Here is a 20,241-nt window from a genome sequence, read left to right as displayed (position 1 = left end):
TACAGACGCTGAAAGAGATGAATCGTTGCTTCATTTCGGTTTAACTCGATTTGTGAATCTGCTACCAAAGTGGCAATCATCGTCATTAGAAACCGAAAATTCCATGTTGTGGGACAAAAGCAAAGCTCTAGCATATCAAACATGGGGAGTTTAAAGAAAGTACATTTTAATTGGAAACTGGAACCATCTCCCTTTCCTCGTATCTCAAACATATTGCAACCGAATCTCTCTGCAACAGACTCACTTACCTGATTACCACAGACAAGCTGTTGGAAACGCTTTTGCTTGTGGAATTGATGTAGCTACACGGTTGCCTGGTTCCCCGTGAACACTTCCCTGGTCAGCGTTTAACACTAGAGCGGCCGTGGGTGGGGTCATTAACACTAGAACAGCCGTGGGTGGGGTCATTAACACTAGAACAGCCGTGGGTGGGGTCATTAACACTAGAACAGCCGTGGGAGGGGTCATTAACACTAGAACAGCCGTGGGTGGGGTCATTAACACCAGAACAGCCATGAGGGGTCATTTTGACCCCTCTGAGTAAAGTAATGTTTTATATCTTTGCACTCCATCAAATTTCAGGACCCTCCTTTCATGACTTTTCCTGGTTCTACCACACAGTATCCTTACATTTTCAAAATCACATCAGGGTAAGCTAGTATAAAGTTATTTTGCTGTTTTTCTGTGTAGGAGGCAGGCTAGTTTACAAGCGGCCAACTAGTGGTCGTTGTGTGTAAATAGCAGCTTGAGCATTGTTAAGAGGGGGTTAATCCTCGACATCTCACTCCATCCCCCTCCTTTGACCCTTGTTCGAGCCCTCAGGTGGACACCCAGGTTCCTGGCACCGCACCAATCCGTTACCCGCTGTAGATACGTCTCGTACCGCACCGTGTTTGTCCCGGGCCGCCCCCATCGTGGCAGTTGGAAATCTATTTCGGCTGCCATCTTTTCTTGGAATACACCGAGCTCTCACCAGATGGCACCGGTATTGAGACCTGCAACAGCAGTGTGGGTGTCAGTGAGGTCAGTATCTACCCACCATGGATCTCCTGATATGCACACGGACGGGCTCCCAGTGAACACGTCAAAGACCACCAAAGCACCCGGAGGGCGTGAAGGTGTTTCCACAGGAGTTTAGAGCATGCTAGAGTTTGTAATGCAGTGACATAGATTGTTATGTGGGAACTTCATGAGTGTTCCCTTATTAGAATCTTTACATTTACATTTTTCCTTTTTTGGCATTTAGCAGACGCCTTATTCCAAAGCGACTTACAATCAATACATTTGACTGAGGAAGTGAATCATCAATTCACCAGTTCTAGCAGGAGGCGTAATGTAGCTCAGGCCCGGGGCGGGGCCACTGGCAGTCGTCGTGAAGAAGTCACTTTATTTTTTATTTTTTATCTATTATAGACACTGGATAGACAGTACAAGAGGCTGACAGTGCATTCAACATAGGTGTCACAACATCCTTCTTCATAAATTCCAATAAACTAAATGTACTCTTTAAGTCGTGTGTAAGAACAAATTCAAGAACTTTCTTGAAATTCATCAATTTCTTCTAAGTTGAAATATGTTCCTGAGATGCAGCATATACATGTTTTAGTGCTCCAGACCTCACATATCGTTAGCCTCATAGCATAATTGCCTAAATCATATTTTGTCCAAATGTAGATATCTGCCTAACTCTACTCTCCAAACACTGCTGATTCACTGTGCATTATTGCCTACTATGCCATCAGCCTATCAGAAGGCTTGTTACATTCCAAAAGCACTATCTGCCCAAGTCATCTCTTTGACATTTGGCATTTTTGACACTACATACAAAGATGGCTCGGCTGACCACAAGTGAAGCATGACTTTATGCTATGAGGCTAACGCTATGCACATTTCCTTGCAAGTCACATTAACACATCCATATCAGCTGATCCACAGCATAATGTACAGTTCACAATGATAGGCTAAGAAATTAATTGTAACAGCTTTGATTTATGCATTGATTTATTACATAGGCTATATCAGTACTGATCATAATACATAATTATGCGATAACTTGTTACTGTTACACTGTGAACATCCTTGATTACCTTTTGATACACCGAGTATACATTGTACAGTATATAAATGTTGAAGACATAGCAGTGGCAGTGGTGTAGTCTACGTGATACGCAGGACTACGCAGTATACCCTCTAGGAAAGGCCAAGGATTTCCGTGTACCCACTTAAAAATGTGCTAGGATGCGTAACAGCGTTTTGTGACAGAACTTTCACCCCGTCTGTCTTACGAAGCACTTGACTTTTGGACCATTGGGACTGACTATAGAGTCATATACCATCAACGGGGGGGAAATGCGACATGAAATATGTCAAAATGCAGCACTATCATGCACAGATCAGCCTTATAACATGTCATGTTAGATATATAACATTAGACAGGGAGCGCAGATCTATTTTTATGGGGTTCTGAAATGAACGATATGAGGCTGGGAGGGAAAAATCACATTATACCCACTAGAAAAAACTAGACGACCCCACTGAGCAAGTGGCATATCTGGTCTGTTAGATTGCGGCTATGTGCACGCTATGGGTTGATTTAGCAAATAATTATTGTACAAATAAATAATTGTAACGATCCCTGGACAAATGGAAGTAGATTAAAAAGGGAAATATGAACATGTTTGTAGGTTTGATTTTCTTTTCTTTTACTGAGAAAAGGAATTACACGTCAATTATTTGCAATCGAAACATTATGCCCTAGCACCAGAGAGGGACAGGGAGACAGGGAGACAGGGAGACAGGGAGGAGGGAGACAGGGAGACAGGGAGGAGGGAGACAGGGAGACATGGAGGCAGGGAAGAGGGAGACAGGGAAGAGGGAGACAGGGAAGAGGGAGACAGGGAGGAGGGAGACAGGGAGACAGGGAGGAGGGAGACAGGGAGACATGGAGGCAGGGAAGAGGGAGACAGGGAAGAGGGAGACAGGGAAGAGGGAGACAGGGAGACAGGGAAGAGGGAGACAGGGAGACAGGGAGACAGGGAAGAGGGAGACAGGGAGACAGGGAAGAGGGAGACAGGGAAGAGGGAGACAGGGAGGAGGGAGACAGGGAGGAGGGAGACAGGGAAGAGGGAGACAGGGAGGAGGGAGACAGGGAGGAGGGAGACAGGGAAGAGAGAGACAGGGAGACAGGGAGACAGGGAAGAGGGAGACAGGGAGAGGGAGACAGGGAGACAGGGAAGAGGGAGACAGGGAGGAGGGAGACAGGGAAGAGGGAGACAGGGAAGAGGGAGACAGGGAAGAGGGAGACAGGGAAGAGGGAGACAGGGAAGAGGGAGACAGGGAGGAGGGAGACAGGGAGGAGGGAGACAGGGAAGAGGGAGACAGGGAGGAGGGAGACAGGGAAGAGGGAGACAGGGAGGAGGGAGACAGGGAAGAGGGAGACAGGGAGGAGGGAGACAGGGAAGAGGGAGACAGGGAAGAGGGAGACAGGGAGGAGGGAGACAGGGAGGAGGGAGACAGGGAAGAGGGAGACAGGGAGGAGGGAGACAGGGAAGAGGGAGACAGGGAGGAGGGAGACAGGGAAGAGGGAGACAGGGAGGAGGGAGACAGGGAAGAGGGAGACAGGGAGGAGGGAGACAGGGAAGAGGGAGACAGGGAAGAGGGAGACAGGGAGGAGGGAGACAGGGAGGAGGGAGACAGGGAAGAGGGAGACAGGGAAGAGGGAGACAGGGAGGAGGGAGACAGGGAGGAGGGAGACAGGGAGGAGGGAGACAGGGAGGAGGGAGACAGGGAAGAGGGAGACAGGGAGGAGGGAGACAGGGAAGAGGGAGACAGGGAGACAGGGAGACAGGGAAGAGGGAGACAGGGAGAGGGAGACAGGGAGACAGGGAAGAGGGAGACAGGGAGGAGGGAGACAGGGAAGAGGGAGACAGGGAGGAGGGAGACAGGGAGGAGGGAGACAGGGAAGAGGGAGACAGGGAAGAGGGAGACAGGGAGGAGGGAGACAGGGAAGAGGGAGACAGGGAAGAGGGAGACAGGGAGGAGGGAGACAGGGAAGAGGGAGACAGGGAGGAGGGAGACAGGGAGGAGGGAGACAGGGAGGAGGGAGACAGGGAGGAGGGAGACAGGGAAGAGGGAGACAGGGAGGAGGGAGACAGGGAAGAGGGAGACAGGGAGGAGGGAGACAGGGAAGAGGGAGACAGGGAGGAGGGAGACAGGGAGGAGGGAGACAGGGAGGAGGGAGACAGGGAGGAGGGAGACAGGGAGGAGGGAGACAGGGAAGAGGGAGACAGGGAGGAGGGAGACAGGGAAGAGGGAGACAGGGAGGAGGGAGACAGGGAAGAGGGAGACAGGGAGGAGGGAGACAGGGAAGAGGGAGACAGGGAGGAGGGAGACAGGGAAGAGGGAGACAGGGAGGAGGGAGACAGGGAGGAGGGAGACAGGGAGGAGGGAGACAGGGAAGAGGGAGACAGGGAGGAGGGAGACAGGGAGGAGGGAGACAGGGAAGAGGGAGACAGGGAAGAGGGAGACAGGGAGACAGGGAGACAGGGAGGAGGGAGACAGGGAAGAGGGAGACAGGGAGGAGGGAGACAGGGAAGAGGGAGACAGGGAGGAGGGAGACAGGGAGGAGGGAGACAGGGAGACAGGGAGGAGGGAGACAGGGAGGAGGGAGACAGGGAGACAGGGAGACATGGAAGAGGGAGACAGGGAGACAGGGAGGAGGGAGACAGGGAAGAGGGAGACAGGGAGGAGGGAGACATGGAAGAGGGAGACAGGGAGACAGGGAGGAGGGAGACAGGGAGGAGGGAGACAGGGAGACAGGGAAGAGGGAGACAGGGAGACAGGGAGGAGGGAGACAGGGAAGAGGGAGACAGGGAGGAGGGAGACAGGGAGACAGGGAAGAGGGAGACAGGGAGGAGGGAGACAGGGAGACAGGGAAGAGGGAGACAGGGAGGAGGGAGACAGGGAAGAGTGAGACAGGGAAGAGGGAGACAGGGAGGAGGGAGACAGGGAGACAGGGAGGAGGGAGACAGGGAGACAGGGAGACAGGGAGACAGGGAAGAGGGAGATATCCCTCTAGCATTGGAAGTTATTAAAGACGTATTCAACTGGTGGAAAACAAAGCAAAATACTTCACTTCAAAGAGAAGGAAATGTTCCTCAGAAACCATGAAAGAGCAATTTGTATGTACTACAGTTCCCTGCATAAGTAATGAGACTGTGGAGTACTTTGTCTTGTAATGGACTGCACTTATAGAGCACCTTATTCCAAAGCACTTTATAACAGCCTCTCATTCACACATTCACACACACACACATTCACACACCAATGACGGCAAGATGTGCATTCCTTTCTAAACATGTTGACATCTTTCTCTGACCCATATAAGATGAAAACGTAGACCCTGAAGATAGTGACTTGCATATCCTGTAGCTTATGGCGCCATTAGACACATAGGCTACAGGATATGCAAGTCACTATCTTCAGAGTCTACTTTTCCATCTTATATGGGTCAGAGAAAGATGTCAATGTTACGGTACATGTGGGAATACGGTAAATGTGGGAAAACTAGGGTTAGGGTTAGGTGCTAGGGTTAGGGGTAGGGTTAGGGGTAGGGTTAGGGGTAGGGTTAAGGTTAGGATTAGGGTTAGACATGCCAGCATGTACCAAGTCGACGTAGCACCTAACCCTAACCCTAGTTTTCCCACATGTACCGTAACATCAACATATTTAGAAAGGAATGCACATCTTGCCGTCATTGGGTGTAGGAGCTAACATCCTGTAGCCTGTGTCTATGTGTAGGAGCCAATATCCAAGTCGAACATATTTCAGTTTGTGCTTTCCCCCTAGTGGTCAGCTATGACAGGTTTAGGCTAGGTAAGGGCACCCCTGGATGATGTCATCTGCATGCGCCAGGTGAAGACAGGTGCACGCGTACCTGTAGGATGGCCAAGCCAAAATAGTTTTTCCAACAAGCTTTTGCTTGAAATGTTCAATTGTTTCATGTAGTTTGGAAAGGAAGTTGAGGTCCCTTTAGAATAGTTTTCCTTTGTTTCGGTTGTGGCAACATGTTCCTTTTTTGTAGGGAGATGTTCTCCACCTGCTGTGTAGCATCATAGCAGCAGCCTAGCATCAACAGCTACAAACATCCACCCTCCCTCCTTCATCCTCAAGTTTCCACCAATCAAGATGAAGCAGTTGATTTCATTAAAAAAGTAAAGTTGAACTTAGTTATGACTCTACAGGTGCAACTCAAAAAATAAGAATATCGTGCAAAAGTCCACTCATTTCAGTAATTCAACTTAAAGGGTTAAACTTAAATATGATATACACTCATTGCATTGTACATATGCATGATTATACTTTTCAGAGGGCTGACATTTCTGTATTTAAAATCCTTTTCTTATTGATTTCATGTAATATTAAACATTTCTGAGATATTTAATTTGGGGTTTTCATAAGCTGTAAGCCATAATCTTCAAATTGATAACAAATAAAGGCTTTAAATATCTCGCTTTGCATGTAATGAGTCTATATAATATCTAAGTTTAACACTTTAAGTTGAATTACTGAAATAAATGAACTTTTGCATGATATTCAAATGTTTTGAGTTGCACATGTATGTCTTGGTGATAGAACACAGCCTGATAGACTGAAAGGAACAGGGCTGTGACATTATGCTTTTATAACATTTTAATTCAAAGAAGAAACAAGCCCTGCGAACAAAGACCTATGAACTTCTTTATCTTCCCCATGTAACGTCTATCTCCCTCTCCTCTGTGCTCAATAAGACTTCCCCTCTGGGTTCTCCGGTGGTGTTGTGGGCATGTGACCCCTTTGTACTCCTACGCTGACCCGTGTGTAAGCCCCTCGGTCCACCAGCGACTTTCCTTCCCTGCAGCAGCGTGTCAGCGCCGGTTCTACGACTCATCCTCTTTGTGTGTTTTTCAAGAACCTATTTCTCCAGGCGAAGCAGAGTATGATAAGGTGGACAGAGAGCAGCAAAGACCTGCTGGTGTTTCTCACTCTCTTGTTCTCACTCGAAGTACACAGCAGTGATGTACAGCACACCCTGAGGTGTGTGTGTGTGTGTGTGTGTGTGTGTGTGTGTGTGTGTGTCTTAAGTGTAAGACATATTTCTCAGCTGACTTCAGCCTTGGCCAGTAACTGGCCAAACCAGCTGTGAAGCGTAACTGTGACGAGGTTTGTTTAGTTATTTATGTGTAGGAATATTACTATGTATGTACTATAAATGATCATTTCGTTATCATTTTCGTTAGCTATCTGGAAGCATGACGTACAGAACATGTAAACAGTTGGAGGCGCTGTAATGTAAACGGTTGGGAGAGCAAAGAACATGGCGGCCGTATCCCACAATGCAGCGTCATGACGTCGATTCCCAAGCTTGATTGTGTGCAACACAGGACCAGATCTGTGAGGAGAATCCACAACTGTATAGCTAGTGGCAGCAAACCTTGGACTGGTGGCTCTCATCTGACTCATTAATGACATTCTATCACGACGACTGCTAATGGCTGCTAGCCTGAGCTAGATTATAATAATAATAATAATAATAATAATAATAATAATAATAATAATAATAATACATCAGACTTATATAGCGCTTTTCTAGACACTCAAAGACGCTGTACAAACGGAAAAGATCGAGTAGTAATAAAAAAAGAAACAAAATAAATGAAAGCAAGTATAATCAAGGTAGTGCTGGGGACACATGGGAAGGGGAGGGGGGGAGAGGGTTAACTGGTGAAGGCGAGCTTGAAGAGGTGGGTTTTGAGGGCCTGTTTAGATGTTGGCAGGGTGTTGGCCTGTCTGTTCTGTCTGTGGTGTCTGTGCTGTCTGTGCTGTCTGTGGTGTCTCTCTCAGGTAGGTTGGTGTTGGTGTTCTCCAAGCGGGTGTAGAAGCTATTCAGCTCACCAGGAGGAGAGCCAGTTACGCTAGCTGTGCAGTTAAGTGTCTGAGATTGTCTGCAGCCCCCTGCCATGTGACACGGGCCACTGAAGCGTGTTTGGATTGAGGGTGTTAAAACAGAGCGGACTAATTGAGACAGAGACAGCTCCCTGCCTAAATGAGTTTTTTATTTTTTATTTTAAGGGACAATGGACAGTCATTGACTCTCCCTATATTAGCTGGGTAGCTAAATTACATCAGCATCCCTAGGCAGGTAAACCCACAGGGGAAATACGGCCTCAGATGTTATAATTTAAAACAGGACATAGAGATATCACACTTTACACTCAAGAAAAACATTACATCATAAAAAAATCAAAGAAAGAAAATTCGTTTTGGGTCTATATGGTCTATGTGGTCAGAGACTTGTCACATGATTGGTTATCTATCAGCCATCATTTCAGTTTAGATATGAAGCCTGTCAGAGTGGAACATTGTTTGATAGAGCTGGGTATCCAGAAATGTACAGCTCTGATGGAAGAAGCCCAACGGCCGAACTAAGTGGAGCTATACTGCACCACACAGCTGCCTCTAGTGGATGCTCTTGTCTGCCTGATGTTTTCAGTGCATAGTGATACAAACTCTGTCAAACTCTGCCCATCCCTTGGCTGAAGACACTGAGACAGAGACAGCGCCCTGCTTATATGAGCTGCTGAGAGAGAGACAGCCCCCTGCCTATATGAGTTGCTGATTCAGATTCAGATAACGTTTATTGCCATTATGCTTGACACATATAGGAATTTGCTTTGGCATTACAGAAGGTGCATTTATGCTTTTTCACAAACAGTATATATGAACAAAACAAGTACAATACAAATGCAAAAACAGGACAATACAGGACAGACAGTGCATGGATAGTGCTGTAAATAAAGTGCAGTGCAGAGTTATTCAAGGTCTAGTGCATGAGACTGAGAGAGAGACAGGCCCTGCCTATATGAGTTGCTGAGAGAGAGACAGGCCCTGCCTATATGAGTTACTGAGAGAGAGACAGCGTCCTGCCTATATGAGTTACTGAGAGAGAGACAGCCCCCTGCCTATATGAGTTGCTGAGAGAGGGACAGCCCCCTGCCTATATTGGTTGCTGAGAGAGAGACAGCCCCCTGCCTATAAGTTGCTGAGAGAGAGACAGCCCCTGCCTATATGAGTTGCTGAGAGAGAGACAGCCCCCCTGTCTATATGAGTTGCTGAGAGAGGGACAGCCCCCTGCCTATATGAGTTGCTGAGAGAGAGACAGCGCCCATCTATATGAGTTGCTGAGAGAGAGACAGCGCCCTGCCTATATGAGTTGCTGAGAGAGGGACAGCCCCCTGCCTATATGAGTTGCCTTTCCCTTGGCTGAAGACACTTTGGCGCTCTCTGACAGCTCGAATTACCAATCACTTTTGTTAATGTGCCATCGCAGGCTGAAACCTGGCATTAAGGGGAATTTGAGAATAGTTGGTTCACATTAGCGCCCCAGTAAATATCTTCGCAGCGTCCACAATTTTCTTTAGGATATTGGATTTTTTTAGCTTGAATGCCAACTTGAATAATTCACCAAATGTAAAGAGTTTTCTATTCTGTTGCTGCTACACGTGATATATATAACGAACTGAAAACAACTCTATCCCCCTCAAGAGGATATTCTCATGACTGTCCTTTTAACCCTCCTGTTATGTTTGATAAGGCTATACACCCTTTATGTTCTGGGTCAAAATGACCCAGTGCTTTATAACACAAGTCTAAAATACACTGAACGAAAAAATAAACGCAACACTTCTACAGTGGCCTTTTATTGTGACCAGCCTAAAGGCACACCTGTGCAATAATCATGCTGTCTAATCAGCATCTGGATATGATGATGCCAGACCTGTCTTTGAACCCCAAATTGCTCCCAATGAGCGGGCCGCCGGCGCCTTGCATGGCGGCTTGCCGCCATTGGTGTGTGAATGGGGGTGAATGAGAGGCCGTTGAAAATCACTTTGGAATAAGGCGTCTATATACGTCAGTCTATGTACGTCAGTCCGTTTATGTGGATTGGGAGCCATTCACGTGTTCCATTAGTTGACATGGAAACCTCACTTTCAGGCTGGGAGGAAATGTGTCAGAGAACGATTCCTAATGACTCACTTCTACACTGTCCTCGGTCTCACCCCGACCCTACATTAACACTGACCACAACAGCCTATCGCCATTCGGTTGTTAAGTCTGACGTCAAACGTGACGTTTAGCAATTTCCGGGTCCAAACCAGAAATTCCCTGCACCATAATACCAGTGTACTACAGCGTTAGAATTACGTTTTTTCCATTTCGAAGACAGCGCCTCAGACAACTTTGGACCCGGAAACACGTCACGACACGTCACGACCCAAGATGCACTGCCACAACCCTTGATCTGATGACAAAATAGTGTAAGTAAGTAAAACGTTATTTATATAGCACCCTTCCCAGCACGGATGCACAGGGTGCATTACATATAGAATAACTACAAATATAAAAAAGTGCAAATTCGAACATCAATGATTCAAAACAGAAAGGAGACAACATAAACAGAACATAAACAGGAACAATAAGAAGGCTAATTGACTGCCGGGCTGTCTAAACAGATGGGTCTTAAGTTGCCGCTTAAAATGTGTTCTGAAGGAGCGGCTCTCAAGTCAGGGGGGAGGAGGGCGTTCCAAAGCTTTGGGGCCGTCACTTCAAACGCTCTGTCCCCATTTGGGCGAAGTCTGGTCCTTAGGCACGACCAGGAGCTCCTGGTCAGAAGACCTTAGTGACCGGGTGAATGAGTAGGAGGGTGAATGAGATCTGAGATGTAGGCTGATTTAGGATGGATGAGATGATGTATTATGGGATATGATGTGCTGACTTCTCTGCATCTCCACCTCTGCGACACTCTGGCTGCTGAGGAGAACAGACCTGCGGTGTTCACCTACGCTGCTTCAAGCAGACGTGCCTCTTCTTCACAGACGTGCTGCTTTGGCAAGGCTCTCCAGCGCGTCGTGAGCTTTGAATGATAAGGTTCTATCTCCGTTTAGGGCAGTTCAGAGATATTGAGCGTCAACGTTTTTACATTCCATTATGTTTTGTGAGATGGAACCTTTGTATTTTATTAATTACTAACTCAAAAATGTCAACATTTAAAAAATAACACCATACAGGCATTAATAAACACCTAATGGATCAGAGTACCGTATGTAGAAAACTCAATTTTGACCAAAATGGAGATAGAACCTTGTAATTCTAACGTCACGACGTGTCATAGATCAGTGTGAGGTGCTAAACTGTGGCTCACGGCATGGAGAGGATGTGGAGATGGTGTGGAGATGGTGCTGTGACAGTGTTGGTGGTAGTTGGGCTGTCAGGCACCTCTTCCTCTGTCTAACGAGCGTGGTCCAAGAGGCTGACTGAGTTAAGCGTTATGGAAGGAGAAGCCGTGGTCTATCGTGGATATCGGCCCAGCTAGCGGGGTGGTTAGGCACGACGCGAAGCGGTTACCACATTTTTCTATCAATAATTTCGCAAAAGAAAGACAAGACAAACTTTTAATTCATGTATTTTAATGGAACTGTGTTTTATTGTAAGTCTATTCATCCGCTGAACAGTTGTTTATCGGCTGCTAAGCAACGGTAAGAAGGTAACTTCGATAACGGTAATAGTGTAACGATCCTGTATGAGGCCCCGTTAACAGCTCCTCCAAGGGAGTTAACTCTCTTGGTCTAATGGTTAGCGTGGCCGTCGGTTATGCGGGAGATCGGGGTTCGACTCCCGCATGGGGCGAGTTACACTAGAAGATTCCCGTTCGCTACACTGGTGTCAGAAGTGGGATGGAAGGAAGGCCATCGGAGAGGCGTGTCCACGTGAGGGACTTGACATAGTGAAGCGTGAGGGCACGCTCTCCCGAACGGTGAGGATAGTGTAACGATCCTGTATGAGGCCCCGTTAACAGCTCCTCCAAGGGAGTTAACTCTCTTGGTCTAATGGTTAGCGCGGCCGTCGGTTATGCGGGAGATCGGGGTTCGACTCCCGCATGGGGCGAGTTACACTAGAAGATTCCCGTTCGCTACAATATATACAAACGCGGAGCAATATGAAAAGATGTGTCAACATTCCATTTATGGACCAAACTGACCAATAGAGACAATGGACCAAACTGACCACTAGAGACGTGTGTGTGTGTGTGTGTGTGTGTGTGTGTGTACACGCAGGCCTGTATGAGAGTCTGTGCACAGGGGGAGAGAGATACGGAGGCTGAGGAGGGACATACGGAACAACAGAGAGAGATTTATTTTGTGGAAGAACACAACCAATCATATTAATTTTAGCTGCCGGGTCAAATTGACCCAGAACATCATCCATGTTGTAACCGAAGTCTGTAATTCTTCCCCCTTTTATTTTTGAGTACGTTCATTACCTCTACCTAGAGGATCAGATGAAAAAAGCATTTATAAAGCACTGGGTCATTTAAAAGCATAATAACCGCCTTTGTAATGGATATTGTACAAAGTAAAGGGCTACCTCAATATTTGATAGCTGCCGTTCTGAGTATGAATATTTTAGCAGAGGTACACTATGTCTGTCTGCAGCCCCATTGAATAATTGAGGCTATGGCAGGACAGGGTGACACAGACAGACTCATTTGGAGATGGTCGAATCAGGAGGGGTTAATGACAGAATCTGTCATACAAAATACATCCCTCTCCCTTCCTCATGTGTTATTATATTGGCTCTATTCAACTTTCAATTCTTAAAAAGAAGCTATGAATGACCAACCTGATTGCATGATTATTTAGCAACCACAGAGTAAATAATAATAATAATAATAATAATAATAACTTTATTTGTGTGGCGCTTTTCCTGCAAACGTTGCAGCTCAAAGTGCTCCAATCATTATATAATGTTAATTTAATTATTTTGTAATTTAAAGGCAATATTAAAAAGATGGGTTTTTATAATGTTAATTTAATTATTTAGTCATTTAAAGGCAATATTAAAAAGATGGGTTTTAGTCTTGACTTGAACATATGTGCTGAGGTTGCATCCCTAATGTAAACTGGCAGTGCATTCCACAATCTGGGTGCATAAAATGAGAATGCAGCCTCACCAAATCTCTTATTTTGTGTGAAAAAATGGCTCTGCTGTGATTAGAAGCCAGACTTACAGGACAGAGAGATTGGATGAGGCTCTGTGCAACGCCAAGCGGCCCCCATAGCTCTCCTGAGCTCCCCAATAGTCATTGGTGCTTCATGGCTTGTTTTATAGCCCTGCAGTTATTCCACTGGTGGTGAGTCACGCTGCAAATGCCTGGATCACAGTCTAAGACAGACAATACACACACACACACACACACACACACACACACACACACACACACACACACACACACACACACACTCAGGGCCATAATCAACATACATCTTTTTACAGAGGTCATATGCATTATGCTATGTAGGGATTCATGGGTAATTCTTTCCAGCTAACAGCTAGGAACTGCATTTTGGCACACCGAACTACACACAGTATGGACTACATACCCACTGAACTACACACACTCTGAACAACACACAGTATGGACTACATACACACTGAACTACACACACTCTGAACTACATACACACTCTGAACTACACACACTCTGAACTACACACACACTGAACTACATACACACTGAACTACACACACACTGAACTACACACACTCTGAACTACACACACTCTGAACTACACACACTCTGAACTACACACACACTGAACTACATACACACTGAACTACACACACTCTGAACTACACACACTCTGAACTACACACACTCTGAACTACATACACACTGAACTACACACACTCTGAACTACACACACTCTGAACTACACACACACTCTGAACTACACACACACTCTGAACTACACACACTCTGAACTACACACACTTTGAACTACATACACACTGAACTACATACACTCTGAACTACACACACACTGAACTACACACACACTGGACTACACACACTCTGAACTACATACACACTCTGAACTACACACACTCTGAACTACATACACACACTGAACTACACACACTCTGAACTACACACACTCTGAACTACACACACTGAACTACACACACTGAACTACACACACTCTGAACTACACACACACTGAACTACACACACTCTGAACTACACAAACACTGAACTACACACACTCTGAACTACACACAGTATGGACTACATACACACTGAACTACACACACTCTGAACTACACACACACTGAACTACATACACACTGAACTACAAACACTCTGAACTACACACACACTCTGAACTACACACACTCTGAACTACACACACACTGAACTACACACACTCTGAACTACACAAACTCTGAACTACACACACTCTGAACTACATACACACTGAACTACACACAGTATGGACTACATACACACTGAACTACACACACTCTGAACTACACACACACTGAACTACACCCACACTGAACTACACACACTCTGAACTACACACACTCTGAACTACACACACTCTGAACTACACACACTGAACTACACACACTCTGAACTACACACACTCTGAACTACACACACACTGAACTACACACACTTTGAACTACACACACTCTGAACTACACACACACTGAACTACACACACTCTGAACTACACACACTCTGAACTACACACACTCTGAACTACATACAGTATGGACTGAATGGATCAATTTAGCAAAGTTGTTTATGCTTCTCCCCAAAACTAACATGCATGCATGCATATCCTGTCATAACAAATGAATACTTTGATAAGATTCGGATCAGAATTCATAAATTCGTTCTTCTCATTATTATTTTTCGCGATCCTTGAGCATCTCTCTCTCTCTCTCTCTCTCTCTCTCTCTTTCTCTCTCTCTCTCTCTCTCTCTCTCTCTCTCTGTCTTCTCTCTCCCAGTGCTCTCATTTGCATACACAGTCACGCACCTCCGCTGAACTCGCCTGACACCCCTCCTCCTCCTCCATCATATCTTCCACTCCCTCCTCCTCCACCATCATATCTTCCACTCCCTCCTCCTCCACCATCATATCTTCCACTCCTATGTGTTCCGTGTCTCCCTCGCGGATCCGCAGGAAGGCGACTCCATCCTGGGAGAGCAGCAGTCCCTCTGTTAAGCCGTAACGCCCTGGAGGTTGTGATGTATCACCGATAATATTGTCACGGGTAGGAGGGATTCTGAGGCTCCACGCACAGCAGAGTGCCAGAAAACGCAGAACAAGTGAATGAATGAATGAATGAATGGTCTTTATTGTCATTGATATAGTACAGGTACCAAACAACGAAATTTGGGAGGGGGGGCTCCCCTGGTGCTAGGAAAAAAAACAACTAAAAAACAAGAAGGGAAAGGAGCTGGTTTACATAAATAAAGGCTATGTACACTATCCACTATACTATACTATACAAATAAAACACTGTGCTGTACTCTATGCTATGCTATACCTATTCTAACATTTCCTATTCTCTGAACCTTATGTACCCTAGGGTTGTCATATTGCACATAGTGTTATTGCACATTCATTTAAAGTGTCGCAGTTTGCAGGTTTGAAATGTACACATTTGTGTTTCAGTATTACACTTGATTTCAATCTAGTAGCTGCCATCAATTTGTCTAGATTGTCCAGGGCCTAGAACCTAGGTCTATGCTGTGTTCAGGGCCTGAATGGCCCTGGGGTAGAAGCTGAGCTTCAGTCTGTTTGTCCTTGCGAACATGGTCCTGAACCGCCTGTTCGAGGGCAGCCGAGCAAAGTGTTCGTACCCAGGGTGGGATGGGTCTCTGGAGATCTTGGAGGCCTTCCTGAGGCAGCGTGTGTTGTACAGCTCTTCCAGAGAGGGGAGGGGGGCGCCGGTGATCTTCTGGGCCGATCTCACGACTCTCTGTAGCGCATTCCTCTCTGCGGCTGTGCAGCTGGAGAACCAGATGCAGATGTAGTAGGTGAGGATGCTCTCCACTGCGCAGCGGTAGAAGGCCACCAGCATCTCCTGTCCGATGTGGTCTTTCCTGAGGTCTCTCAGGAAGAAGAGCCGCTGTTGTGCCTTCTTGATGATGGCTGCTGTGTTGTTCTTCCAGGACAGGTCATCCTGTATGTGCACCCCCAGGAATCGGAGGGTTGAGACTCTCTCCACGCTCCCTCCGTCGACGAGCAGGGGCTGGACCTCAGATTTTTTCCTCCTGAAGTCCACGATGATTTCCTGGGTCTTTGACTGGTTCAGCAGCAGGTTGTTAACCTTGCACAGCTTGCTCAGCTGCTCTACCTCATCCCTGTACGCCGCCTCGTCCCCCCCCGAGATGCAGCCCACCACGGTGGTGTCGTCTGCAAACTTTACGATGGAGTTGCTGGGGTGGACGGGGGTGAAGTCGTAGGTGTAGAGGTTGTAGAGGATGGGGCTTAGCACGCAGCCCTGGGGGGACCCAGTGCTGAGTCTGAGGGCTGTGGAGGTGTGGGAGCCCACCCGCACCCTCTGGGGGCGGTCAGACAGGAAGTCCTTGATCCATGCACATATAGAGTGTGATAGTCCCAGGTCTAGTAGTTTGGTCACTAGCCTGTCTGGAAGGATGGTGTTGAAGGCAGAGCTGAAGTCCACAAAGAGCAGTCTCGCGTAGCTGTTTCCCCTCTCCAGGTGGGATAGAGTGGAGTGGAGAGTCGTCGCGATGGCGTCCTCTGTGGACCTGTGGGCTCTGTAGGCGAACTGGTATGGATCCAGGTTGGGCGGGAGGCGTGTGACTATGTGGGCCCGGACTAGTTTCTCGAAGCACTTCATGATGATTGGTGTGAGTGCCACCGGGCGGTAGTCGTTTAGGCAGCTCACCGTGCTCACCGTGCTCACCAGCTCACCGTGCTCACCGTGCTCAAGTGACAATAGTGATGATAATACAATGGTATAACACAAAAAATACAGCTAAAAATCAGAAAAAAACTATGCTTTACGTATTTATTTTGTGATGGATTTTAATGGTTCCTGGCCTTTCAGTTTGATTCATATTTTGGCATGATTAATATTATTACTAGTTTGCCATCACTCTTATGTACTTGTGTTATGTTTCTGTATGTTGTTGTTGTGTTCTTTATAAAGGCCAGTGCACATGGCGTGCGATTTTGTCGCACCGCCGAATTCGATTCCATTGTTTTGAATGAGACAATGCACACGGCGTGCGATGCGATATTGTCGCACGACAACATTCGATTCTCAATTCACACCACCGAAGTCAACAACACAGCCCATCTCATATGGGATTACAAGACAGTTATATTACATAATAATAACAATCGAGCATGTAGGCACAATATGCCCAGTTGTATCTTGTAGAAATTGTGGAAGCAAGGCAAGCAATATTGGTAGAGCCTATAGTAATCAGCCTGCCTGGTCCGACTTCGGTGGTGTGAATTGAGAATCGAATGTTGTCGTGCGACACAATTGCACGCCGTGTGCATTGGCCTTAACACTCTTGGCGATTATTAGGTGGAGGCGCCACATAAGCCTTTTTCTTGCCTCCTCCTGAACTGTTTATTTATTGTGCTCTCTGTCAACTGTGTACCTTCTAAATGTGTGCGAAATAAAAACAATAAACAATAAACATAATAAGATATACAGTTCAATGTTGACAAATGTTGTCAAGGGAATGCGATACACAAACGTACTGCGGTGGAGTAATATAATTTGATGTGATTTTTTTTGCCAGTCTGTTGCCTGTCTCTCTAATAGAATCAAAAACTATTTACAGTGAAGATATGTCGAAACATATCCTTCAGTTGAAGGGAGTAGGCTAATCTTAAATTCCAATGATGCTGTGTTCGCGTGTGTTGATGTGTTAGCGTTACTGCAGTTCGCTAGGGAAACGTGAATTTGACTACTTGCGATCTAAGAGTTTTGCATCAAGGCAGCTCCCAGCCCGCTGCCTGCTTTGAGCTGACTTAGCAGGGCGACCACAGAAGCGATCACTTTTTAATGAAGTGTAGTGAATGAAACGACTAGTGCAAACACAATGGGCATTTTTTAATCTTGTGGCCATCCACAATGATATGAATAATCATACATATATGAATATTTATATATGAATTAATATATTCATATCATAATGAATCGATCTGAAGAAACATAAAGGCTGGTATGCAGACACACACACACACACACACACAGACACACACAGACACAGACAGACACACACAGACACAGACAGACACAGACAAACACAGACAAACACAGACACACACAGACACACAGACACACACACAGACACACACACAGACACAGACAGACATACAGACACACGCAGACACACACAGACACACACAGACACACACAGACACACACACACACAGACACACACAGACACAGACAGACACACACAGACACACGCAGACACACACAGACAGACACAGACAGATACAGACAGACACACACAGACACACACAGACACACACACACACAGACACACACAGACACAGACAGATACAGACAGACACACACAGACACACACAGACACACACTGACATGTCAATCATGGCTTTTCATCTGAATAACAACAAGCAACTTGGGGTAGAATCTGCATCTGTTTCCATCACGTTATCTGTGCTTTCCTGAATAACGTGTTGGTATTCGAGTACGTCCATATAACCTGGCTGCCTTGCCTTATATAAAACGAGTTGAAACTGGAAAGGAACATCACTGAGAAAGGGTGAAAAACAAGACTGGCGGCTAATAATCTTGACACATTCTATCAGCGTCTGGAACTGGGTGATCTTTCCATTTAACATGACTAATTATAATTTTCAACATGACTAATTTAATTGAACATAAATTGCTGTGCAGCTCCTCGGGCATAAAATCCCATTTATATTTCCTCTAAATCCTCCCATGTCTTCTTCTCCTGCTTTGAATAAACCAAATAGGGGATTCTGGGGAAAGAAATACATTAGGAGAGAGAGTGCTCATGTGTGGATCTCAGATAGCATTGAGGAGAGACGCCACCTTGAAGGAGAGTTGAAGGAGGGATGCTCTTGCCAATGCCGTTGTTTTTGTAGGGTAATGATTTGTACCCTAGCCTCTAGTATGTGCATGAACGCACGCACGCACGCACGCACGCACGCACTCTCACACTCACACACTCTCACACTCTCACACTCACACTCACACTCACACTCACACACACACACACACACACACACACAATGCATTGTGAAATTACCAGCATGTAAAGGCAATTCTCCTGCTGTCAGGTAAAAGTAGCTCATAGCTGTAGCCCATAGCTGTATGTATATATATACCTCTAAACTATACTGATGTTTACAATACTACCTCTGCACATACTGTATATTACCTAGACACCTATCACTACTATTTGCACTTCTGGTTGGATGCTGCGATGAATCTAATCTACTTTCAAAGGGGTTACATTGGGATTGGATACGTGGTGGTATAGTCCCCAAAACTGATGACCACAATTACTGTAAACGACTTCTATTACATTCTGGCTTTTTCCAATCCTGTAAGTGTCAAATACTGTAAGAGTTTAATCTCTGATTGGACCTGTAGCTGAAATATAAACAACATCAACAGCCAATGAACGATCTCCTTGGTATGAATATGAGGCCAGTAACAGTTTAATAATATCCTCCACTGAACTCCTCTACTACCCCTGGACCCATCACCTACCCCTTGAACCCATCACCTACCCCTGAACTCCTCTACTACCACTGAACTCTCAGCATCCCTGTTCCATTGTCTGCTCCATTCTCCACGACCGTTCAGCTAAAGAAAGGTGGTAAAGGGTTTATAAAGCAGAGCAGGGATCTGTGAATGTCTAAATGTGGACCACGGCGCTGTACCAGCCACCTGGGACTGCTGTCAGCCAGGCTGTTCTGCTGCTTAGCTTGTTAGGGGAACAGAGACATCAAACCATTTCCTGTTGCTGCTGCCATGGTGACAGGAGGGTAGAGCAAAAGCCAGATGATAACGCTAAACTCGGGGATGAATAATAATAATAATAATAATAATAATAATACCATCAATAATAAGGCATTTATTTTGTATCACACTTTTCTCAGTACTCAGACACTACGTTGCCATGGAGAGAACAATAATAGATAGACAAATAAAGAGTAAAACAAATGCACAATCAGTAAGAACAACAATAAACATAGTTACAGTTCAGTTACAGTTAATCTTTCTGGATTATTTCATGTGGTTTGGGAGACTGTTCTGTTCTAAAGAGTGGAGAAAGCCTGGTCCTCTCAATTCTGGT

This window comes from Nansenia antarctica (assembly GCF_963989245.1).
Source record: "Nansenia antarctica genome assembly, chromosome: 19".
NCBI classification, from domain to species: Eukaryota; Metazoa; Chordata; class Actinopteri; order Argentiniformes; family Microstomatidae; genus Nansenia; species Nansenia antarctica.
The sequence above is the reverse complement of the archived record's forward strand: the minus strand, read 5'-3'. Positions refer to the sequence as shown.